The sequence below is a fragment of the Triticum aestivum genome, chromosome 4B, assembly GCF_018294505.1.
Source record: "Triticum aestivum cultivar Chinese Spring chromosome 4B, IWGSC CS RefSeq v2.1, whole genome shotgun sequence".
Classification (NCBI taxonomy): domain Eukaryota; kingdom Viridiplantae; phylum Streptophyta; class Magnoliopsida; order Poales; family Poaceae; genus Triticum; species Triticum aestivum.
Window position 1 is genome coordinate 243287474 of NC_057804.1, and position 23540 is coordinate 243311013.

Genomic DNA, 23540 nt, shown 5'->3' on the forward strand with positions numbered 1-23540 from the left:
CTCCAGTTGACAAAGAACCCTTATTATTGTACGTGGCTACTAATGCCCGTGCTGTCAGCGTGGCAATTGTGGTGGAGCGCAAGGAGGCTGGTAAGGAATATCCGGTTCAACGGCCGATTTACTACATCAGCGAAGTACTTATCGAGTCAAAGCAACGGTATCCGCATTGGCAAAAGCTGGTTTATGGGGTTTTTATGGCAAGTCGGAAGCTCAAACAATACTTTCAAGGCCATCCCATTATAGTGGTCATTTCAGCTCCTTTGGGCGACATAATTCAGAACAGGGAGGCAACTGGCCAGGTTGCAAAGTGGGCAATTGAGCTTGGCCCGCACAGATTGAAGTATATGCCTCGGACATCAATCAAATCACAGGCGATTGTTGACTTCATCAATGATTGGACCGAGTTACAGGCACCAGAGGACAAACCGGATAATACATACTGGACTATTCACTTTGATGGATCTAGGCAATTGGAAGGCTCGGGGGCTGGAGTTGTTCTTACTTCCCCTCGAGGTGATAAAATTTGTTATGTTCTCCGCTTAATGTTTCCTTGTACTAACAATGCAGCTGAGTACGAGGCCTTACTCCACGGTCTACGTGTGGTGAAGGAAATGAACTTAAGCCGGGTTCGCTATTTTGGAGATTCTGATCTGGTGGCTTAGCAAGTTTCTGGTACTTGGGATTCTAATGATCCACTCATGGCGGCTTATAGACGCGAGGTGGATATTGTGGCAGGTCACTTTAAGGGTTATCAGGTTGAGCACATTGACCGGCGCAAAAATGAAGCAGCAGATGCTTTAAGCCGGCTGGGATCTCAGCGTAAACCGGTACCACCCAATACCTTTTTAGATATCTGGCATAACCCGTCTGTTAAGTTGCCTACAGAGGAGGATTTAGCTGTTCCTGATCCAGAGGCCCAATTGGTGGCCGCTTTACATACCACTCCGGATTGGACGGTTCCATATGTGGCGTATATGAACCGGGGCGAGTTACCATATGATGAGGTCTTCGCCAGACAGATAATCCGGCGGTCCAAGTCCATGGTTATTCACAATGGCGAGTTACACCATTGCAGTGTTTCAGGCGTATTCCAACGTTGTATTTCTCCTGAAGAAGGACGAGAGATTCTATGTGAAATCCATGAAGGGGATTGTGGTCACCATGCCGGTTCAAAGTCACTGGTGGCTAAAGCTTTTCGTCATGGGTTCTATTGGTTGACGGCTCATGCTGATGCGGAGGATCTGGTAAAGCGGTGTGACGCTTGTCAGAAATTTTCACGTCGAGCTCATATTCCGGCTCAGGAGCTACGGATGATTCCTATCACTTGGCCGTTTTCCACTTGGGGGCTTGATATGGTGGGACCTTTTAAGCGCTCCCAGGATAAGAAGACCCACCTGTTGGTGGCGGTTGACAAGTTCACTAAATGGGTTGAAGCGGAGCCCGTCAGCGAGTGTGATGCAGCCACGGCAGTTCAATTTCTCAAAAAGATCATTTTCCGTTTTGGTTTTCCACACAGCATCATTACAAATAATGGCACGAACCTTTCCATAGGTGAGATGGAGGAGTTTTGTCAACGAGAGCACATCCGGCTTGATGTAGCGTCCGTGGCTCATCCCCAATCCAATGGTCAAGCTGAGAGGGCGAATCAAGAAATCCTGAAGGGTATCAAGCCCCGGCTCATGGTTCCTTTGAAATGGACGCCGGGTTGTTGGGTGGAAGAATTACCATCTGTATTATGGAGTATAAACACCACCCCAAACTGATCTACGGGTTATACACCTTTCTTCATGGTTTACGGGGCTGAGGCCGTCCTCCCAAGTGATATTCGTCATGATTCGCCCCAGGTTGCCAATTATGTTGAAGCGGATAATGAGCAAGCACACCAAGAGGCGGTGGACCTGTTAGATGAGAAACGGGACATGGCTTTGGCTCGATCGTGGGTTTATCAACAAGACCTGCGGCGTTATCACAGCTGTCGGGTTAAGACACGAACCTTTCAAGAAGGCGACTTAGTGCTCCGGCTCATCCAGGATCAGACCGATATGCACAAGTTATCCCCACCTTGGGAAGGACCCTTTGTGGTCAACAAAAATCTGCACAATGGATCATACTACCTCATTGACGTTCGAAAAGACTCACGCAGTTCTGAGGAGGAGACCCGGCGGCCGTGGAACATAGCTCTCCTTCGGCCTTACTACACTTGAGCCATAGGCTTTTCTTATGTACATATTTCAACAATGTATATATTATGATCAATATAATAAACCGGCATCCTTGCTATAAGCAGGGCCTCTGCCGTTTTTTCTTCAAATCTCTTTGTTTACATGGGGGCTTCAGCTGACAAAGCAAAGTACTACATGTTAAACCGGCTATCATGCCACAAAAACAGCTTGGGAGCTTCACACCCAAGGGGCCAAAGAGAGTCTGGGGGCTCATTGAGCACATCCCACATAGTTACTTGGGGGCTCTTTGTGCAAAGCAACAAAGAGTTTGAAAGGACCCTTGTAATTGGGTATCGACCCACGACTTGGAAGCCTGGTGTATTCACCTAAAACCCCGGGTTAACCTGCCTTCGTCAAGTAAGCCACTCCTATCCAGGTAATCCTGGCACGACCGCCGAATGTTTGACAAGTCAACCTTATACAGACCCTGAACTAGTCAAAGTTAAAACGACGATTGGTTAGTTGGAGGCCCATCTAAAAAGGTTGCAAAATGGTTTAACTCAGTGGCCTGGCAGCCCATAAAAAGCCTCAAATTGGGGCCTGGCAGCCCTTGAAACGCCTTGACTACATGGTCTCTTGTGTGATTTTTTGCCAAGTTTTCACCTTTTGATGAATTTATCTTGAACCGGTGTCCATTGACCCGGTGTGGCTTTTCAGCCATCATATTACCCCGGTGTTTGTTAACCTGGCTTGGCTTTCAACTATAAGTTGTCAAAACCATCTTATCAAATCGGTGTTTACAAAACCCGGCCTGGCTTTGACTATATGTCGCCAGTTTGATCATCTGGTGTTCATCGTAACCCAGCATGACTTATTCATAACATCATTATAAGGTAAGGGTTATAATAGCTCAAGATTTGGGTTTTCACCCTTACTAAATGATTTCATATCACAGGTATGAGTTATTTCATATTTATTCCACCTTGGTTATTAGCCAGGTTTTATCTTGGGCATTATGACCCGTCCGGCGATCAATCGCCAGGACAATTCTTTTTATGCAGATATCGGAATTGCATGAAAATTATCAAAGTGTAATCAAGCACAACAAATATCATGACGGATCAACAATGTTATGCATCAGTGCCATGGGGCGAAGTATTTCAACAAGCATATTACAAGGCACTTTAAAGCCCAAAATAAGGGATTGTTCTTCCCACAAAACAAAGTTTATGAAACATCAACCCAATTGCCGGATCAAGACTCATCACCATGTTGACGTGAAGTTGATGGATCATCTGGCGTAGGATCAGCCTCCTCCTCCCCATCCAGTGGCCGGAAGTCAACGGTGGTCTAGTCAATCCGGGTTATAGCTTGAAAGACAGCCTCCTCACTTATAAGTTCGGACGGATCGACGTCAAGGGCGTAAGTGTGCTTACGGATTGGCGGGATAAGATTTTGCACTTCTTCCACCGTAGTGTTAATCCGTTGGTTGTTGGCGTCGTAGAAGGACCGATGAACAGTCAAATTAGCCTCTTCCGCCAATTGACTTGCCAGAGGACGCGTCTCCCTTGTCACAACTTTGAGGGCTTCGTTATCAAACTCTGCCCCATTTTCTTGTTCACTAGGAAAGCCCTTAGCAATATCAATCGGATCCAAGTCCGCTATCCATGCTTTGGCTCGGGTAAGAGCCAACAAAGCGCCAGCCCTGGCAGCGGATCACTTCATCTCTTCTATCTGCACTGGCGTCATGGATAACCTTGCTAGAGTGTCTTTGATCAATGTTGGGAACGGATTGTTGTATGAGGCTGCACAGATAACCCGTTGGGCACCGGTATACAGTTGTTCAATCAGAGTATATGCTGCCTTCAGCTTCATCCGCATGTCAGAGCCCAGATGAGCAATGCGGCCACCTACAACGGTTTAAGAATTTCATGTTAAACCGGCAAATTACAAAGCTGGTCATTCAAGAAGCCTTGGCAAGGGTACTTACCAAATATTGCAGAGGTCATGGCATTCACTTGGCGCTTCAACCCAGTTAGCTCTTCCGCCACCGGTTTAAGAGCCGACTCGGCGTCTTCAGCCCGCTTCAGCAATGCATTCTTTTCAGTCTCCCAGTTGGCACGCTCAGTCTTGAACCCTTCTTTAAGTTGTTCCATGGCTGCTAAAGCGGTTTTAAGCTCATCCTTGGCCTTGGAAGTCTCTGCTTGTTGGGACTTGATATTCTCTTGAAGATCAGCAATTTGAGAGCCTTGGTGATTTATATCAGCCTGCCACAATCAAAGGAGGAGCATGTAAATATTTTATCAAAAGTCCCAAGCATATAACCAGTTATACACTTGGCACTTGGGGGCTAATGTGGATTGCTTCTTTACTACTGATTGTTTGAAGTCCCAAGGATCAATACAAGTTTTAATCTTGGCACTTGGGGGATAATGTGTGTTTGATCAAGAAAATACACAAGTAAGGAAAGTCAACAAAGTACAGTATGGAATATAAAAGTCCCGGTTTGTCTTCACAAGACAAACCGGCCCTTCGGGGCTATGAAGTCGAAGTGTTCTTTATCTTTAAAGTCCCGGTTTATCTTCAAGAGATAAACCGTCCCTTGGGGGCTACAATACAATGAATGTATAGAATAAAGATGAAGGTGTTTGGAAGATTACCTCATAGCGTTCCTTCATCAGATTCACCAAACCGGCCTCATAATCTCGGCTGGTGTAAAGCCGGTTCAAGAATCCGGAATGAAGATCCTGAGCAGAAAGGTTAACATAGCTTGACCAATCGGTCTTCCCTTTCCCCTTGCCCATAGCAGCAAATTCGTCCTTGGCAGTATGTTTCGATAAAGCAACTGGATTGCCTCGGGCGGTATAAGCAGTGCCAGTGACAATAACATCATCATCATCTTTGGCTGGGCTCGGTGGATTGACATTATCTTTGGCTGGGCTTGGCGAATTGGCAGCAAGGCTTGGCAGATTAGCAGCTGAACTCAGCAGATCAGCAACTGGACTTGGAGGCATGGCACGAGGACTTGATGTATCAACATGTGTAGCCGGGCTAGCCTCCGGCGGATTACAATCAATAGCTGGGTCTTGCGGGGCAGAGTCATCCATGACAATATCAGGATTTCCACCAGCATTTTCTGGGGTTTTCTCCGGTTCAACATCGTCAGTGGGGCCGCTGGTCTTGGCTTCTTTGCTCAATCGGGCATTGGCGCTACAACATCAAAATAAAGATTAGTATGATAAACCGACGCATGAAGAAACAAACCTAAAAGCAGTACACTTACCCAGTGACGGTTTTAAGGGGAGGCAGCTGAGTGGTTGATGAACCGCCAGACGAGTTGGAAGACACCTGATAATTCGGATCAGACGGATTGAGTGGGTATCGGAAGAAACCCTTCAAAGGATAAAGTTTTTCAGGAAAACAAGTAACCTCCGGATGATGCTTCCGGTTTGGTGTGTCCGATAAACCGGAAGAGGTGACTTGCTGGCCACTGTGTCGGGTTGTGCAACGCCTTTCAGGTTGCTGTGTCTTCAAAGAAAATTTTGGATCCAAATAAGCAAGAGGGTGAGAGTATTTCACTTTTCGAACTGCTCGGCGAAATCTTTGAACCGGCACAAGATCTGAATCGGAGGAAAGAGAGATTACCTCAACATGGTCTGCACGGCTGACCTCCGCATCATCCTGATAATAGTCATTGTTAATAAGATGTATGAAAAAGGGAGCCAAGGGAGTCAAGTTCTACCTCTTGATCCGAATCTTCAACATCTTCGGGCGGATCAACAGTTTCGCCGGTCTTCTTCTTGGCTGCTCTCTTTATAACTTTGCTCTTGGCACAAGGAGCCCTTGCCGGTTAATCTGAAGCCTTCCTTTTCCAAAAGGATTATTGTCCTGTAAAAATTAAACAAAGGTTTATTAGAACAATGTTAAAACGGAGGAGGATCAAGAAAGCACAAGGTTACAATCTTTACCACTGGCGGTTTGTTGGCGGTGTAAAAGGGGGCCAGCCTGGTTCGGCTGCATGCAGCGATCGGTTCGTCTAGCACCTTCTTCACAGATTCTGTGACTTCATCATCAGTCATTTCTATTTCATTAAACCGTTGAGGGTCCTTGGCGTCGCCGGTATACTCATGCATTAATCCGAAGCGGTGACATAAGGGCAGGATGTGCCATTTAACCCAACAGCGAACAAGATCAACCCCAGTCAAACCGTTGGCTAAGAGAGCCCGGAGCTTGGCGAGTTGAGGTGCATAATTTTGCCATTCTTTGGCAGTTAATCGTTGAGGTAACGGGTGGCCGTTGCTAAGCCGGTGAGGGCGGTAACCCGACAAGGGATTTTCTCCAGCAGGGGCAGTGTTCTGACAATAAAACCAAGTTTGGTTCCAGTCTTTGGGATGACTATAGTGTTTTGCATGAGGAAAATCAACTTCCTTCCTCTTCTGGATTGATACCCCGCCAAGTTCCGTGTTAGGACCATCAGAAAACTCAGTTCGGCGATTCAGATGGAAAAAGTCCCGGAAGAGCTCAACAGATGGTTCTTCTTGAAGGTAAACTTCACAAAATACTTGAAAGTTGCATATATTTGATACAGAATTTGGTCCAATATCTTGTGGATGGAGTTGAAAGCTAGCAAGGACATCCAGGAATTTTTTTGATCCGGGAGGGCTGAAGCCCCGGTCTAGGTGCTGCATAAAAACAATAACTTCTCCATCTTGAGGCTTAGGAGGGCACTCAGGGCCAGGAACTCGCCAGTGAAGGACATTTTTTAAGGCTAAAGCGCCAGTTACAACATATCCATTGATCTGCGTTTCTGTAATCCGGGACAGAGCCCAGTTGCAAGCGGCAAATTGCTTGGTCATCTTGGAAACAAACTGTAAAAGGAGAAATGAAGGCCGGTTTACGATGGATGGTTGATGTGTACTGATCAGTGTTAAACCGAGGAATTTGGTGAAGGCATATATGTGAGTTAAACCGGAGTTTTTCTACTCAAGATAAGGTGGCGGTTTAAGTGAGGGCTAATGATATATGGCGGATTACTAACTACTAACGGTTTAAACCGCCCTTAGGTGGAGGAGCCAGAGATGAAAATCTATGAAGTGTTGACAGAAACAGGTTTCACACAATGATGAAATTAATTTGGATCTACCATGCTTCAGTAAGAAAAAATTTCTTCGACCTATAAAGGCATTAAGGAGGACAAAGAAGTTCGTGCGTTCTACTAAGGATTCTGTACAAAGAAAGAAGATCTACTAGTGCTAAAACTAGATGTCGAGCAACTACCGCACGAGATCTATGCTATAGTTAGATCAAAGAAACTATGGCAGAAGCAAATACGAAGAACTGAGATGAAGACTTATGAACACAGATGAATGTAGAAACCCTAAATATAGATCTAGGGTTGAGAGGAGGAAACTTACCAGATGTGAAGGGATAGCGGAGAAGAGCCGCAGGTTTCCGGTACGATCAGGTTGATGCAGCGGCCTTTGACGATGCAGTGCTCGAAGGTTGAGGGCGGCGGTGGAGCTTCAGAGCTTGAGCGTCGCGAGGAGGAAGAAGAGGCACAGAAGGGGAAAAAGAAAGGACCCCCAAGCCTATTTATAAGGCAAATGGATAAGTGGCAGGCACGAGAATTGAGGAGCCTGAAGAGGCAGAAGTGGGTGCGGTTGTTGCCTCGATCTTCGGGATATCATTAATGAAGGGAATCTTTTTAATATTTTTATACAGAGAAGATGTCATGATGATCCATTGCTGTGTCTAGAGGATGACGTCACGGCAGTTTAACAAAGTTTAGAGTAGAAGACATCATGGCGGTTTACAATAATATAAGGAGATGTTCACAGAATTTCTTTAAGTATTGAAGATTGACATGAACAGGTTCAAATCAATCTGGGGCCTAATGTTGGGGATATAACTACTGAGCATAAACCGGCCAGGAGGGCCCGGTTCACCCTCAACTATATTGAAGCCCCCGAAGACCCAGAAGATGGCATTTTACTAATGGAACTTATTGGCCCGGAGCCCAAAGGCGGTTTAGGGCCCATAGTGGTCATCCGCCATGGTTATGTAACTTGTATTATAAGTTAGGAAAGGAGAGACCGAGCCAGACACTTGTATGAGTCGGCCTCGGGACTCTGTAGACCGGTCGGGCGTCAACCTATGTATATAAAGGGACGACCCGACAGCGGTTCAGGAACAAGAAAACAACAACTCGAGACCCAGGCAAAGCGTATTTGCTCCCTAGTCATCGAAACCCAATCAATCCGATCACAACTAGACGTAGGCTTTTACCTTCATCGAAGGGGTCAAACTAGTATAAAACTCCTGTGTCCTTGTCCGGTTTAACCCCTTCAAGCTAACCCGTCGTGATGGCTCTACAACTAAGTCCTTCCATGAGGACATCTGACGTGTTAATTCCACAACAGTCGTCATGGCTCACGTCAGCTGAACCTCGTGAGGTAGCTGCGTAGAACTCTCCGCCCCTTAGGAGCCCTCCTGAGGAGGCCAATTCCTTTGGGGTCTTGGCGTCGCCCGCCTCGCGAGGCTTGGCCCCTCGTGAGGATCTTGCTGTGTTGGTGTTGACCCTGGGCCGTACTAGGCCGTTGATGGAGCCACATGGTGGGCCGCAAACAGGCAGGACTGGTACCCCCAAGTCCAGGACGCCGACAGTAGCCCCCAGGCCCAAGGCATACTCGACTTGGCTTCCACGCGAAGCCAGAGGGTAAGTGCGGAGCGCCGCGGGCCCTAACCGCCTGCGGCCTTGATGACGCGTGGCGATTGATTGGACATGGGCGACTCCGCTTTCCCACACTGCCTCGGCAACTGCTCCCATCTGACAAAAGGGGTGCCACCTGACGCCAGGCTTTCATTGCTCTTCTTCGTGTGCTTCGGATCCCCTTCTCCCCGCAGCGGAAGAGCTCACCAGATCCGCCAATTCTCCCCCAAATCTCCTGCCTGATGGTCGCCGAAAAGGCCACGGCTTCCTCCTTGGTCGCCGGCGCCGCCATGTACGAGCCAGGGCTGACGGCGCCATGCGTGACAGGAGAGAAGCTCAAGACGATGCTCCTCCTGTCGGGGAGCGACGACAATGAGTGGGGAGAGCATGCTCCAGGTCACCATCGCTATCCCGGAGCCTGCGGGCAACACTTCTTCCCCTTCTTCATGCACAACATCTACTCTGGGTTGGTGCCTCCATTCTCCCCTTTCTTCTTCGCCATCCTTTACCAGTACGGACTCCATGCGCTCCACATCCATGCCAACTCCATCCTCCTTCTGTCCCTATTCGCCTTCTATTGTGAGGCGTTCATGGGCGTGCTGCCCTCCGTTGCCCTGTTCTGCCACTTCTTCTATCTTCGCAAGACCGGCGACAACCCGGTCGGGTGCAATGGCTTCGTCGTGGCGCGGGGTGGCAACGCAATCTCCCGTGATGGGAAGAAGGTGTTGGATGCCGTGAAGCAGTGGGTGTTGATGGATGCCAAGAGCTCCCAGAGCTCGCTTAAGCTACCTACCACATTCCCCGTCTTCGACAAGTGGTGGAAGTCTGAGAAGATCACCGACTCTGCCCTGACGCCGTTTGTGAGGACGATGGACAAGGAACTAAAGGACGCGAAGCTGACAGGGGCCATGCTCATCAAGGAGTTCCTGAAGCAGCGCATCGCGTCGCTTCAAGACCGCCCCCGTCCCTTGTGGAAGCTTGGTGGTGATGACGACAAGATTCGCCTGTGCCGGGATCCCCTTCCCGAGGAGGAGCTAAACAAGGTGCTGACCTACCTGACGGGAAAGGACCCGAGCGACCCTCTGGAGGGCTGGCTCCCGCTATACGACCGCGACAACGCCGAGGAGGTCGTCGTAGCCATGCCTGTCTTCGATGACCTCGGGTTTGTGCGGCTGGGGACTTCCTTACCTCCTACTACCTTGGTGCTACTCTCCTCTGACGGGCAATCCTCCGAGGCCACCGAGGATGACGTCGTGGACGAATCCTCCACCCCGGAACAAAGGGAGCTCCTGCGCAATCTGCCGGACGACGATGATGATGATGAGCCCCCGGTGGTGGAGGTGCCGCACCCTCTAGGGGTCACCACGAGGTCTGCGGTGGCCTCCTTGAAGAAGCACCAGCGAGCAGTTGTGAAGAAGAGCAGGTCCGTGTGATTTCTCTGGGCAGCAACCGACCTTCACCGACGTCGTCCCGGGCAGCGCCAACCACAAGCTCCCCAGCTCCCAAGGGCTCGGCGCCAGCTGCTCCACCTCAGGTCCCTCTACTGAGCATGAAGAGGCAATACGCCTTCGTTGACCAGTAAGCTTCTTCCTTATCCTTGCTTGTCAGTTCTTGAAGTGGTGTTGAATGTATTCTCTTGTTGCTAGGCAGCAGCCGGCGAAGAAGAAGAGGGAAGGTACGAAGATCGCCATGGCCGCAGGTGACGGAGCGACCTCCGCGGCCCTGGTGAAGAAGAGTGCCGCAGCCCCCGCAGCCCCAGGGGCAACGCGAGATCCTAAGGATACGGGTGCCCGTCTTCAGGAGGTGGCAGGCCTGGCCCCTCCAGCGCCCAGCCTTGTTGCAGCCACTGCGGGCAACCAGTGTCTGGAGCCCCCGGTCCTTCATGAGGCTGAGGTTTCTTCTGCCTTGGCGCCGAGGGCGTCTCCTCCCTTGCCCAGCGCTGGCCGAGCCATGGTGCTTCTGCTCCCTTCAGGACCCTGGAAGAGGCAAAGGTGGCGCTAGACCTCCTCCAGTGTGAGATCCAGGGCCCAGACTCTCGTTCGGCTCAGGGACGCCTAGGGTTGATCTCTGGTTGCCTCAGGGCCAACGCGTCTATTCGCGCGCCCTGGGTCTCTGCGGAAGAGGCCCAGTAGGCACTTGGGGTAGCCGCCACAGCGCGTGACCTGGCACGGAAGGAGGCCATAGAAGCTGAGAACCGGTGCCGTGCAGTGAAGGCTGACCTCAAGATCCACCAAGATCAGCAGGCCGCCTAGGCGAGCCAGCTCTGGAAGCGCGACGAGAAGCTGAAGCCCCAGGAGGCTGCCATTGCCAATTGAGACGTCGAGGTGAAGAAGACGGCCTTAGAGTAGGCTGGGGAGCACGATCGCCTGGTGAAGCTGAGGGAGGAGGCGGAGGCAGCACATGCGGCCCTGTCCGAGGCCAAGAAGGCGGCCGCCATGGAATGCAACACCCTATCCTCCCTCGAGGCGCGCTTCCACAAGGCCCAGAAGGCGCTCTTTGGAGATGGTCGCTCGAGAAAGGCGGTGGTGACGACCCCGAGGGAAAGCCCCGCTGCTTTGCTTCCCGAAGTCGTGGCGGTGCTCGAAGATGTTGTTGACATGTTTACGTCCCTGGTGGAAGGCGAGGCACGTTCACTTTCTTGCTCGACTCTGACGTGCGTCTTCAGCCATCTTTATCTCTAGGATGCTAGCTTCAACCTCTCCTCCTTCCTTGCTCCGGTGAACGCCGACTCCCGGGGTGCTGCTCCTACCGCCGTGAAGAGCTCCGTGGATGCCATGCTAATAAAGTACATGGTGGTTGGCCCTCCAAGCGAAGCCGGTGGGACAAGTGACGTGCCTGGCGATGAGGTTCCATTGGCGAGCGGTGGCAACGCCCAAGTCTGAAGAGGTGGCCGGAGATTCTGCTTTCTCCTTTTTATCCTGCATCATGCGACATGCCTCGGGGATGTGTTTAAAACTATTTGCTTGGAACAATGTGTTTTGTAATAACTAGGCTATGCTCCTTCAGGTTTTCCCTTTGCTATTGTTCTGCGTCGGCAGAGCCCGGCCCCACGCGTACCTCAGCCGTCGTTGGGTCGTCCGGATCACCAGGATGAGCCCAAGAGGTGAGGGGCTACGGGACCAGTTAGGCTCCTGAGTCGCGATGCTCAGGAGTCCTCCTTGACATGCGAACTGCTTAGGAGAAGATGCAGGGGCAAGCCTTAGTGTTCTGCGTCAGCAGGGCCCGGCCCTGCGCATACCTCAGCCGTCGTTGGGTCGTCCAGATGACCAGGACGAGCACAAGAGGTGAGGGGCTACGTGACCAGTTAGGCTCCTGAGTCGCGATGCTCAGGAGTCCCCCTTGACGTACGAACGGCTTGAAAGAATAGGGTGACAACCAGGTCTTGGCATTCTACGTCGGCAATGCCCGGCCCCACGCATACCTCAGCCGTTGTTGGGTTGTCCGGATCACCAGGACGAGCCCAAGAGGTGAGGGGCTACGTGACTAGTTAGGCTCCTGAGTCGTGATGCTCAGGAGTCCCCCTTGACGCACGAACAGACCATCCTACCTTTCCCTCGCTGAGCTCTCGCTTGGGAGGGGTGCACGAATACCAGGCTCGTGAGTCCTGGCGAGGTGGGGTACGCCAGGCGGGACCTGAGCATAGCCCCCGTGCCCAGTCCCCTCGCGCTAACTTCCCGACGGAGAGCAGCGTGGTGAGGCTACTCACTAAGCCCGGAGGCTCCCTGAAGTTAATGCGGCTGTGAGGCCACCCCCAGTTGTTTATGACCAACGCGGAGCGTTGAGCTTCTGCTCCTGCACAGGCATAGCCTCTCCTCGGTAGTGTCGACGGCTAGCACGGAGCATGGTGCTTCCACTGGTGCGTGGGAGGGGGATCCCTCTAAGGAGAGCCCCCGGGGCGTGTACAGCCCCGCCCTGGCACGTGGTTTGCACGGCAGGGCTGGAGGAGGTGTATGTGGGCACCCATGAGCCAACACGGGAGTCACGAGGCCCTACCTCAAGGCGGGTTGCGCCTGGTCTTGGCTGGGGTGCTTGAATTGGTCTTGCGAGATGGTTAGGCAGCCTGCGCCGAATGAGTTTCCTGAGGTTATTGCATGAGAAGGCTAGACACCAATGACCCCAGGAGGTGACGTGAACAGGGCCGGCCCGCCAGACAAAGCTGAGCCGCTGGATTTATCGATGCTGCAGGGATGGATCCGAGCACAGACGCCGTGCCCAGTCTTCTCATGCAAAGATCCTAAAGAAAAACAACCGGTGCGAGGTTCCCGTGGCCACGGGGGCACCAGGTCGCGCGCCCTTTCTTACCCATCACGATTAGCTCATGCGAGAACAAGGCACCAGGAGCCACGGGAGGTGACGTGCACAGGACAGGTCCGTGAGCCATAGCTCAGCTGCTTGGGTTTAGTGACGCTGCTGGGATGGACCCGAGCACAGACGTCGTGCCTGTCCTTAATCATGAGGCGGTCATGGTAGGGCTTGCAAGGGCGCGAGACGTTCTTAGCGACAAAACGCCAGTCAGGCAGTTGGTAATTTGAAAGTAGTTTGCAAAGGATTGTAACTGGCTTTGATGAAGTGCAAAAGGGGATACACGCCATAGGGATAGACCCACACGGCCTGGGGATGATGTAGCCCGAGGGGTGCCCCCATGTTGAGCGAACTAGGGAGATGTCACCAGGTGCCGTTTTTGAAGAGTTGTTGAAGTAGCCAAAAACCATGCGCTGCAGAAGCTGTGCCTCATGAGCCGCTTCGGTGTCGGGCCTCGGGAGGCTCGAACGGTTCAGGGGGCTCCTGAAGGTGCTCCTCCATCTCCGCCAGGATCGCCTGGTGCCTACCTTTGTAGGCTGCCTGAGCATCCCTCATGCAGCGGTGGAACGCCTCAGACGCGCCTGCCAGGCCAAAAGGCATGCAGACGTAGTTGTGCGGCGGTCCCTCGCATCGGCCGACACGAGACGGTCACATGAGCTGCCGAGACGTGGCCCTGTTGAGCCCGGGAATGTCGACGCAGACGCGGAACTCTTTACCCTTTCTAGGGCAGTGAGCTCCGCATCGCGGCAAGCGACGATCGCCTTGTAGAACTCTTCCTTCCTAAATCTCCTCGATTGCCTTGCTGATGAACTCCTGAACGCCTGGTGCCTCATGCCTGCTGCCTTCTCCTGTGAAGCGCACTCTGAAGAGCGCATACACATGGTGCCTGAGCGCCAGTCTCGGGACATGGGCTAGGTCTGAGGCCCTCCAGTGGAGAGCCCCTGAGCCCAGCCTGAGGGGGGGGGCGCCGGGCGGGCCTTCCTATGCGATAGGTGAAGGCGCCACGTCCGGAGACGCGAGGTTTAGCGCTGCATCCTCGGGTGTTGCTTCCTCACGAGACCCCTGGCCCAGCTGCAGCTTCTTTATCTTGGGGGCGACCTCAGGAGGGAGGGCGCCGTCTTTGTCTTAAGGGTTTTCAACTGCTGTAGCCTGGAAGGCGCGTTCGAGGGAGCACACTGCATCCTTCTCCTGACAGGCAACCTTGATGATGCCGCCACTTCCTAGCATCCTGAGGATGTTGTAGCCATGGTGCATGGCCGCCATGAACTTGGCCAGTGCTGGGTACCCTAGGATGGCGTTGTAGGGCAGGCGGATGTGGGCGACGTCGAAGTCGATGAGCTCAGTGTGGTAGTTGTTGCACTCGCCAAAGGTGACAGGAAGGCGCACTTGCCCGATCGGGTGTGTTGATCCGTCGGTCATTCCTGAGAATGGCTTGGTGGGGTGTAGCTGGCAGTATGGCACCTGGAGGCTATCGAACATCTGGGCGGAGAGAACATTGAGCCCTGCTCTGCCATCAATGAGAGTCTTGGTGATGGTTACGTTGCTGATGACGGGGGAGCAGAGCATGGGGAGCGCTCTAGTGGTGGCCGCGCACTTGAGCCGGTCTGTGGAGTCGAAGACGATGACGCACTTGGACCACTTGAGAGGGCGAGTCACCTCAAGCTTGTGGAGCACCACATTGACCTCGCGTGCAAACTGCTTGAAGACACGGTGAGAAGATGGGGCTTGTGAGCCGCCCAAGATGCAGGCGATGGCTTGCGGCTCTTGAAAGCCCCCAGCCCCCTCGTCCTGGTGGTGATCTTCGTTCCGTCTTGGTGGTGGAGGCAGAGGAGGCAAGGTTGCGTTGCCCTGAGGGCGGTCCTCACGAGGCTGCTCCCTTCAGTTGCCCTCGTGAGCCTAGTCCTCCCAGAGGTCCTCATGAGGCTGGTCGCGCCACTCCTGACGACGGTCGCGTCCGTCCCAGCAGCCTCCGCCGCGGCCACCTCCGTGACCGTAGCCCCGATCGTTATGCTCAGGGCATCGACCAAGGCGCCCGTCGCGTTGAGCCCTGAGCTCCTGGCAGTCGCTGACAGAACGGCCGCTTTCCCTTGGATGACACGGGGTGGTCACAGCTGCTCTTGGTCTCTGGCTCTGCTGCAAGCACGGCTGGCCCCTTGCGCTTCATGTCCTTGGTCTTGGTATTCTTGTCTTCTGGATCAGCGTCAGGGAGCTCGAGGAGGGAGAGGCGTCCCTCCTCAGCCCTCGACACTTGTTCGCCATGTTGAACATCTCTAGAGTAGTGCAGAGGTCCTTGTGGATGGCGAGCTCCTCCTTCATCTTGACATCATGGACGCCATCCGTGAACGTAGAGATGATGGCCTTGTCAGACAACTTGGGAATCTTGAGGTGGACATTGTTGAAGCGCTGCATGTATTTATGCAGGGTCTCCCTAGGTTGCTGCTTGACGCGGCGCAGGTCGCCCGCGGCCGGCGGACGGTCGCGAGTGCCCTGGAAATTGGTGATGAAGTGGTCGTGCATCTCCTCCCAGGAAGAAACCGACCCCTCGGTCAGGTTCAGGAGCCAAGAACGTGCGCCATCCTTGAGGGCCATCCGAAACCAGTTTGCCATGATCTTCTCGTCGCCGTTGGCCGTGTCGATGCTCAGCTTGTAGAGGTGTAAGAACTCGGCGGGTTCTGCGATGCCGTCGTAGCATGGAGGCAGGTTAGCTTGAACTTGCTCGGCCAGACGACTTGCGGACCTCTGAAGTGAACGCATGGCCTCCTGCGGTGGCCACCAGAGGTCGTCTAGGGGGTGGAACATAATCTTGGTGCACGCACGCCGCCACCTCCTGTGGTGGCTCACGAGCCTGGTGCTGGGGCGCTGGAAGTACGCGTGCCTCTCCTTGGGGACGTTGCACCACCTGGAAGCTCACGTCATCTCGAGCCAGTGCCGGGCGCTGTGGGTCGCGTCGTGGAGCCATACACCTTGGCTCGACGATGGCGCCCCGGGCCGAAGGCAGAGGAGGAGCCCCATGCTCGACGTCACCCGCTGCAGGTGGTTGCTGAGGCAGCGAGCGAGTCGGCCCGTCGAAGCCCCCGTGCACGACACTGATGAGCTCGGTGATGCGCTTGAGCCACTCCTCGTAGAGATCACCCACGGGACGGTAGTGAAGGAGCTCCCGTGCCGTAAGCAGGGAGGCCTGCGCGTCCACCTGGCCGCGGCGCGCGTGGGATGATGAAGCTGCTAGGGTGAGCAACGGAGTAGCGGTGCGGCCATCACGACGCACCGACGGGTGCAGCAACGAAGCTTGCTGCTCGTGGCCTGCAGGGCCTGTGGCGGCGTTGGCCGCCAGAGAAGGGGCACGGCAGGCACAACCGTCACCCGTCGGAGCCGTCTGAGGGATGCGGGTGGCAACAGCGGCCCGACGCTCGGCGTGAGCCCTGCGCGCGTCGGCCATGGAGATGTCAGAGCAGAGGCGGATCGAACGACCGAAGAGAGGATCCGACGCACCCCTACCTGAAGCACCAAATGTCGGATTTGGGGATCCGAAAACAAGTGAGAGGTTCGAACACTGGGTTGTGTGCGGAGATCTCAACCTGCCCAGCCTGCCTACTCGTGATCCTCCCAAGCCTAGCGCGAAGAGCCCACAGAGACACAAAACACATATATTTATACTAGTTCGGGCCACCGTTGTGGTGTAATACCCTACTCTAGTGTGGTGTGGTGGATTGCCTCGAGGGGCTATGGATGAACTGGTTACAAGGATGAACAAGCCTCAGGAGGTGAAGTGTTCTTGAGCTGGTGTGGTCCTCTACTTGTTCTGGTTTCCGGTCCCTTTCTATGGTGGTGTCTAAGTCCTATATATAGTGCCTTGGTCCTCCTCCCAAATATGAGCGGGAAGGGATTCCACAACGGCGGGATTTGAAAGGGGACAAGTAGTATAGTCTATCCTGACAAAATTAGTCTTCACCGGCAAAAAGCCTCTAGACGTGACGTTGCAGTGGGCTCGGTGATGACCTCCGTCTTGCCGTCCTGGCGGTCTTGGTCTCATTGCACCAGAATGGAAACCTTTGGCTGATTCCTTGGGACTCTGCGCCTGTGGCTTGCCCCCTTGCACCAAAGAGGAAACCTGTGCTATGCACCGCCTGGCGCCCACCTGGCGCCCGCCTGGCCTTGGTCGTCATGGCTCACGTCAGCTGAGCCTCGTGAGGTAGCTGCATACAACTCTCCGCCCCTCAGGAGCCCTCCTGAGGAGGCCAATTCCTTTGGGGTCTTGGCGTCGCCAGCCTCGCGAGGCTTGGCCCCTGGCGAGGGTCTTGCTATGTTGATGTTGAAGCTGGGCCGTACCAGGCCGTTGATGGAGCCACGTGGTGGGCCGCAGGCAGGCAGGACTAGATACCCCCAAGTCCAGGACGCCGACAATGACATGAAGAAAGCAATAGGAATAAACTGAATGATCATAATGCTAAGATAACGAATGGGTCTTGTCCATAACATCGTTCTCCTAATGATGCGATCTCGTTTATCAAATGATAATGCATGTCTATGTTTAGGAAACTTAACTATCTTTGATCAACGGGCAAGTCTAGTAGAGGCTTACTAGGGACATGGTGTTTTGTCTATGTATCCACACATGTATCAACTTTCCAGTTAATACAATTCTAGCATGAATAATAAACATTTATCAGGATATAAGGAAATATAAAAAACAACTTTATTAATGCCTCTAGGGCATATTTCCTTCAGGATCCCTCTTGCACTAGAGTCAATAATCTAGTTCACATCGCCATGTGATTTAACACCAATAGATCACAGCTTTATGTGAATAACACCCATAGTTCACATCGCCATGTGACCAACACCCAAAGGGTTTACTAGAGTCAATAATCTAGTTCACATTACTATGTGATTAACACCCAAAGAGTACTAAGGTGTGATCATGTTTTGCTTGTGAGAGAAGTTTAGTCAACAGGTCTGCCACATTCAGATCCGTATGTATTTTGCAAATATCTATGTCTAAAATGCTCTGCATAAAGCTACTTTAGCTAATTGCTCCCACATTTAATACATATCGAGATTGAGACTTAGAGTCATCTAGATCAGTGTCAAAGCTTGCATCGACGCAACTCTTTACGACGAACTCTTTATCACCTCCATAACCGAGAAACATTTCCTTAGTCCTCTTAGGTAACTAAGGAAAATTTTGAGCGATGTCCAGTGATCTTCTCCTGGATCACTATTGTACCCCCTTGCCAAACTCATGTCTAGGAACATAACAGGTCTGGTACATAGCATGGCATACTTTATAGAACCTATGGCTGAGGCATAGGGAATGCCTTTCATTCTCTCTCTATCTTCTGCCATGGTTGGGCTTTTAGTCTTACTCAACTCCATAGCTTATAACTCAAGCAAGAACTTTTTCTTTTACTGATCCATTTTGAACTCCTTTAAAATCTTATCAAGGTATGTACTCTTTGAATGTTTTATCAAGCTTCTTGATCTATCTCTATAGATCTTGATGCCCAATATATAAGCAGCTTCACCGATGTCTTTTCTTTTTGAAAAACTCTTATTCAATTATCCTTTTATGCTATCCAGAAATTCTATATCATTTCCAATAAAAAATATATCATCCACATATAATATTAAAAATGATACAGAGCTCCCACTAACTTTCTTATAAATACATGCTTCTCCAAAAGTCTGTATAAAACCATATGTTTTGATCACCTCATCAAAGCATATATTCCAACTTGGAGATGCTTGCACCAGTCCATAGATGGATCGCTGGAGCTTGCACACTTTGTTAGCACCTTTAGGATCGACAAAACCTTCCGATTGCATTATATACAACTCTCCTTTAAGAAATCCATTAAGGAATGCAGTTTTGACGTCCATTTGCCAGATTTCATAATCATAAAATGCGGCAAGTGCTAACATGATTCGGACAGACTTAAGCATCACTACGGGTGAGAAAGTCTCATCGTTGTCAACTTCTTGAATTTTTCGAAAACCTTTTTCCGACCAGTCGAGCTTTGTAGATAGTAACATTACCATCAACGTCAGTCTTCTTCTTGAAGATCCATTTATTCTCTCTGGGTCACCGATCATCGGGCAAATCCACCAAAGCCCACACTTTGTTCTCATACGATTGATGCTATCTATAATTTTCTCAATATGGACTTCATTTGCGACTCGAGGATGAGCTGGATGAATATTTTGATCAGATTGACTATTCTCTTCATCTTCAGCATTGGCTTCAGACTAAGCATTGTCTTCATGTTGATTCGGTGCATAAATGACGATCTCATCCTTAGCCCGTTCCTTGGTGGGTATAATTTCTCCAGTATCCATCAGCTTGATAGCTTCACCTGGTGTAGCTTCATCTAGCACATTTGGCAGGTGCTCTCTTTCCGAGCTATTGGTTTCATCTAAGCGCACATCTACAGTTTCAACCACTTTGTAGTGAAAGAGGTTGAAGGCTCTATAGTGAAAGAGGTTGAAGGCTCTGTAGGTGTGCAAATTTAGGTGTGTGATGTGGATCCTTGATCCAGCACCTAGCACCAAAGACTTTGAAGTAACTGACGTTTGGCTTATTACCAGTCAAAAGTTCATAGGATGTTTTCTTGAAGAACTTGTGAAGATATACTCTGTTCATGATGTGGCATGCAGTATCAATGGCTTCGGGCCAGAATTTTCTTGGAGTCTTGTATTCATCAAGCATTGTCCGTGCCATCTCAATGAGTGTTCTGTTCTTGCGCTCCACAACGCCATTCTGTTCAGGTGTGTAAGGAGAAGAGAACTCATGTAATGCCCAAAGTATCAAGATAAGTCTCGAGGCCTCAAGATCTAGCTCATCGGCCCTATAGAGAATTATGTGCTTGATCTTGATGCCATAATTCGTTATGGCCCGATTTGTGAAGCGTCTAAAAACATCATGCACTTCCGTCTTATAGAGAATTATGTGTACCCAGGTGTATCTCGAGTAATCATCAACAATAACGAAGCCATAGAGATGTGAAATAGTAGTAAGGGTAGACTAGTGAGTAGGGCCAAATAGATCCATGTGAAGAAGCTCGAAGGGACGTGAGTTAGTCATGATTGTCTTCGAGGGATGCTTGGCTCTAGTCATCTTTCCAGCTTCACAGGCACCACATAGATGATCCTTCTTGAACTTGACACCCTCAATGCCAATGATGTGCTTCTTCTTCGCGAGAGTGTACATGTTCGTCATGCCCACATGTCCTAGCCGTCGATGCCATAGCCAGCATTCTGAATCCTTTGCTAGAAGATATACGGCAAGCTATGGTCATGTTGAGAAATCTACCATATACAGATCACTTCTTCGATAGCCTTCGAAGACTAGAGATTTGTGAAATTCCATTAGCACAAGACTACGATTTTTTCCAAATATCACAATCATGTTCAGATCACAAAGCATTGGCACAGACATTAAGTTGTATCCAAGGGATTCAACAAGCATCACTTTATCCATGTGATGATCCTTTGACATAGCAACTCTACCAAGACCCAATACCTTGCTTTTACCAGTGTCAGCGAATGTGATGTGGCTCTTAGTAGATGGATGTAGGGTTGAATCCATAAGAAGACTTCGATCACTAGTCCTATGGTTGGTGCAGCCGCTATCCATGATCCATTCAGTTGCTTTCGGAGTTGTACCCTACAGTGCAGTTAGCGGGATAGGCTTCACCAAGAGTATTGTTAAGCAGAAACATGTAACGAACATGCATTTTATCAAAGTTTAAATTCTGGTTAGGCATGATAGGATGCTCGTCAAGGAACCTGGGATGAAATACATGATAAGGCCATTGGAGCATTTTATCTTGCGTCCCACAAAGTGTTTTAGGTCTCCAGCATTGGTGTCGGAAGATTTTGCTTTCGGGATGGAGACTTTTCCCTGCAAGAAAAGTTAATTCTTCTTAACCACCCACATCTTCACGGGTGGATTAGAAGCAATAAGTCTAATTGCAACATCTGAGAACTTTGGCTTGGGAGCCCTAGCAAATAGCTTCGCATGAGGAGAATAGTGCTCACATGAATATGCAGAAAAGTTCTTAATTTTGTGAACACATCGGTTAGAGGAAACACGCTCATATTCATGTGTCTCATAATGGTTCTCCTGCAAAACATTGGCGTTAGGTTGGCCATGAGTGGTCCTCTGTCTGTATGAAGCCTTTGGGCCATATGACGCCTTTGGTCTGGGGTTTGTATTCTTCCCAGGTGGTGTCATGATGACATTCACGGGAAGCTTCTCAAGACAGCTTTTGGGCACCTAGATCTTCTTCTGGGGTGACCTATTCCTGCAATTAGTACCAATGTACCTGGCAAACACTTCACCATTCCAATTCTTAAACAGTTAATAATTGGCATCAAAGTATTCATCAATGACAATTGGGTTAGCACAAGTCAAGCCAGATAAAGTGGATGGGTCCACTGAAGGATTCTTAGCAGCAACCCAGGTGGTTTTGGGGTACTGCTCAGGCGTCCACTATGAATCATCAACGTTCATTTTCCTCTCGAACCCAACACCCTCTTTCCTAAGGTTTTGGTTCAGAACCTATTTCTTGACGACATTGCACAAGGTTCGAGGCCCTTTGAGGCTTTTGTACATGCCAGTCTCAAGCAATGTCTTCAACCTAGCATTCTCATCAGCAATAGTAGTGGCATCCTCAGTAGAGGGGTTAGTTACCACATCAGCAGTTGAAGATATTGCAACATCGGAAGTAGTAGAACATCCAACAACAAAGACAACATTATCATGCTCAAGACACTTTAAGCATGGTGGAACAAATTCTACCTGAGCAGAACTGATCTGTTGGGCGAGTAGTGACTCATTCTCTTTTTGAAGATCTTCATGAGACACTCTTAGTTTCTCAAGATCTTGCTTCCTTAGAAGATAATCGTAGGAAATCTTCTCATGAAAGGCTGAGAGATTTTCATGACGACTTTCAAGTTCTGCATACTTAACGTGAAGGCTTTTAATATCTTCGATTAATTACTGAGTTAGATTCATTTCCGCGTCGAACAGGTCATCGCTTTTGTCTAGCAGCTTTTGAATATGTTCCATAGTAGTTCGTTGCTCAGTTGCAATTTTAGCAAGTGTCTTATAACTAGGTTTGGATTCACATTCAGAGATATCTTCACTAGAGGTTCGGAAATAGGCATCGCATGAATTTACCTTGGCACCACGTGCCATGAAGCAGTAGGTTGGAGCAGAGTCATCATCATCATCAACAGCTTTGGCTTCAGCGTTGTGACCATTGTCTTCAATGTTGAAGATTGACTTGGCGATGAACGCTGATGCCAGCGCCAGGCTTGCCACACCTGAATCAGACTCCTCCTGGCACTCCACCTCCGCCTCCTCAGAGGCAGACTCCTCCTATGAATCCATCGCCTTGCCAATAAATGCACGAGCCTTGCTTGATGAGGTCTTCTTGTGAGATGAAGACTTTGACGAAGACTTTGAAGAAGATTTTGATGATTTCTTCTTCTTCTTGTCATCAGAATCATATTCCTTGCTCTTCTTCTTCTTCTTCTTCTTCTTCTTCTTCTTCTTCTTCTTCTTCTTCTTCTTCTTCTTCGATTCCTTATCCCACTTAGGACATTCAAAGATGTAGTGGCATGTCTTCTTGCATTTATGGCAAGTTCTCTTCTTTGTAGTCACGTGATGAAGCCTAGTCGTTCTTTGAGCTAGATCTTGAAGACTCGCTGAACCGATTCTTCTTGGAGAACTTCTGGAACTTCCTCACAAGCATTGCAAGCTCTTTGCCAAGCTCTTTAGGATCACCGGAGCTACATTCATATTCTTCTTCAGATGAGGAAACAACTTTTGCCTTCAGGGCATGGGTTCGGCCATAGTTGGTACCATAGATATCTCGCTTCTTAGATAGGTGGAACTCATGTGTGTTGAGCCTCTCAAGTATATCAGACAGATCGAGATATTTGAAGTCAGGACGTTCTTGTATCATCAGGGCTAAGGTGTCAAACAAGCTGTCAAGTGATCTCAGAAGCTTCTTCACGATCGCATGGTTGGTGATTTCAGTGGCGCCGAGAGCACGAAGCTCATTGGTGATATCAGTCAAGCGATCGAACGTGAGTTGGACATTTTCATTGTCATTTCTCATGAAGCAGTTGAAGAGATTACGAAGAACATCAATTCTTGAGTCTCTCTGAGTTGAGACGCATTTGTTTACCTTGGACAGCCAGTCCCAGACTAGCTTTGCAATTTCCAGTGCACTCACACGGCCATACTGCCCTTTGGTCATATGACCACAGATGATGTTCTTGGCAGTTGATTCCAATTGCTCAAATCTCCTGACATCAGCAGCGGTGACGCCTTCACCGAGTTTGGGAACACCAGTCTTGAC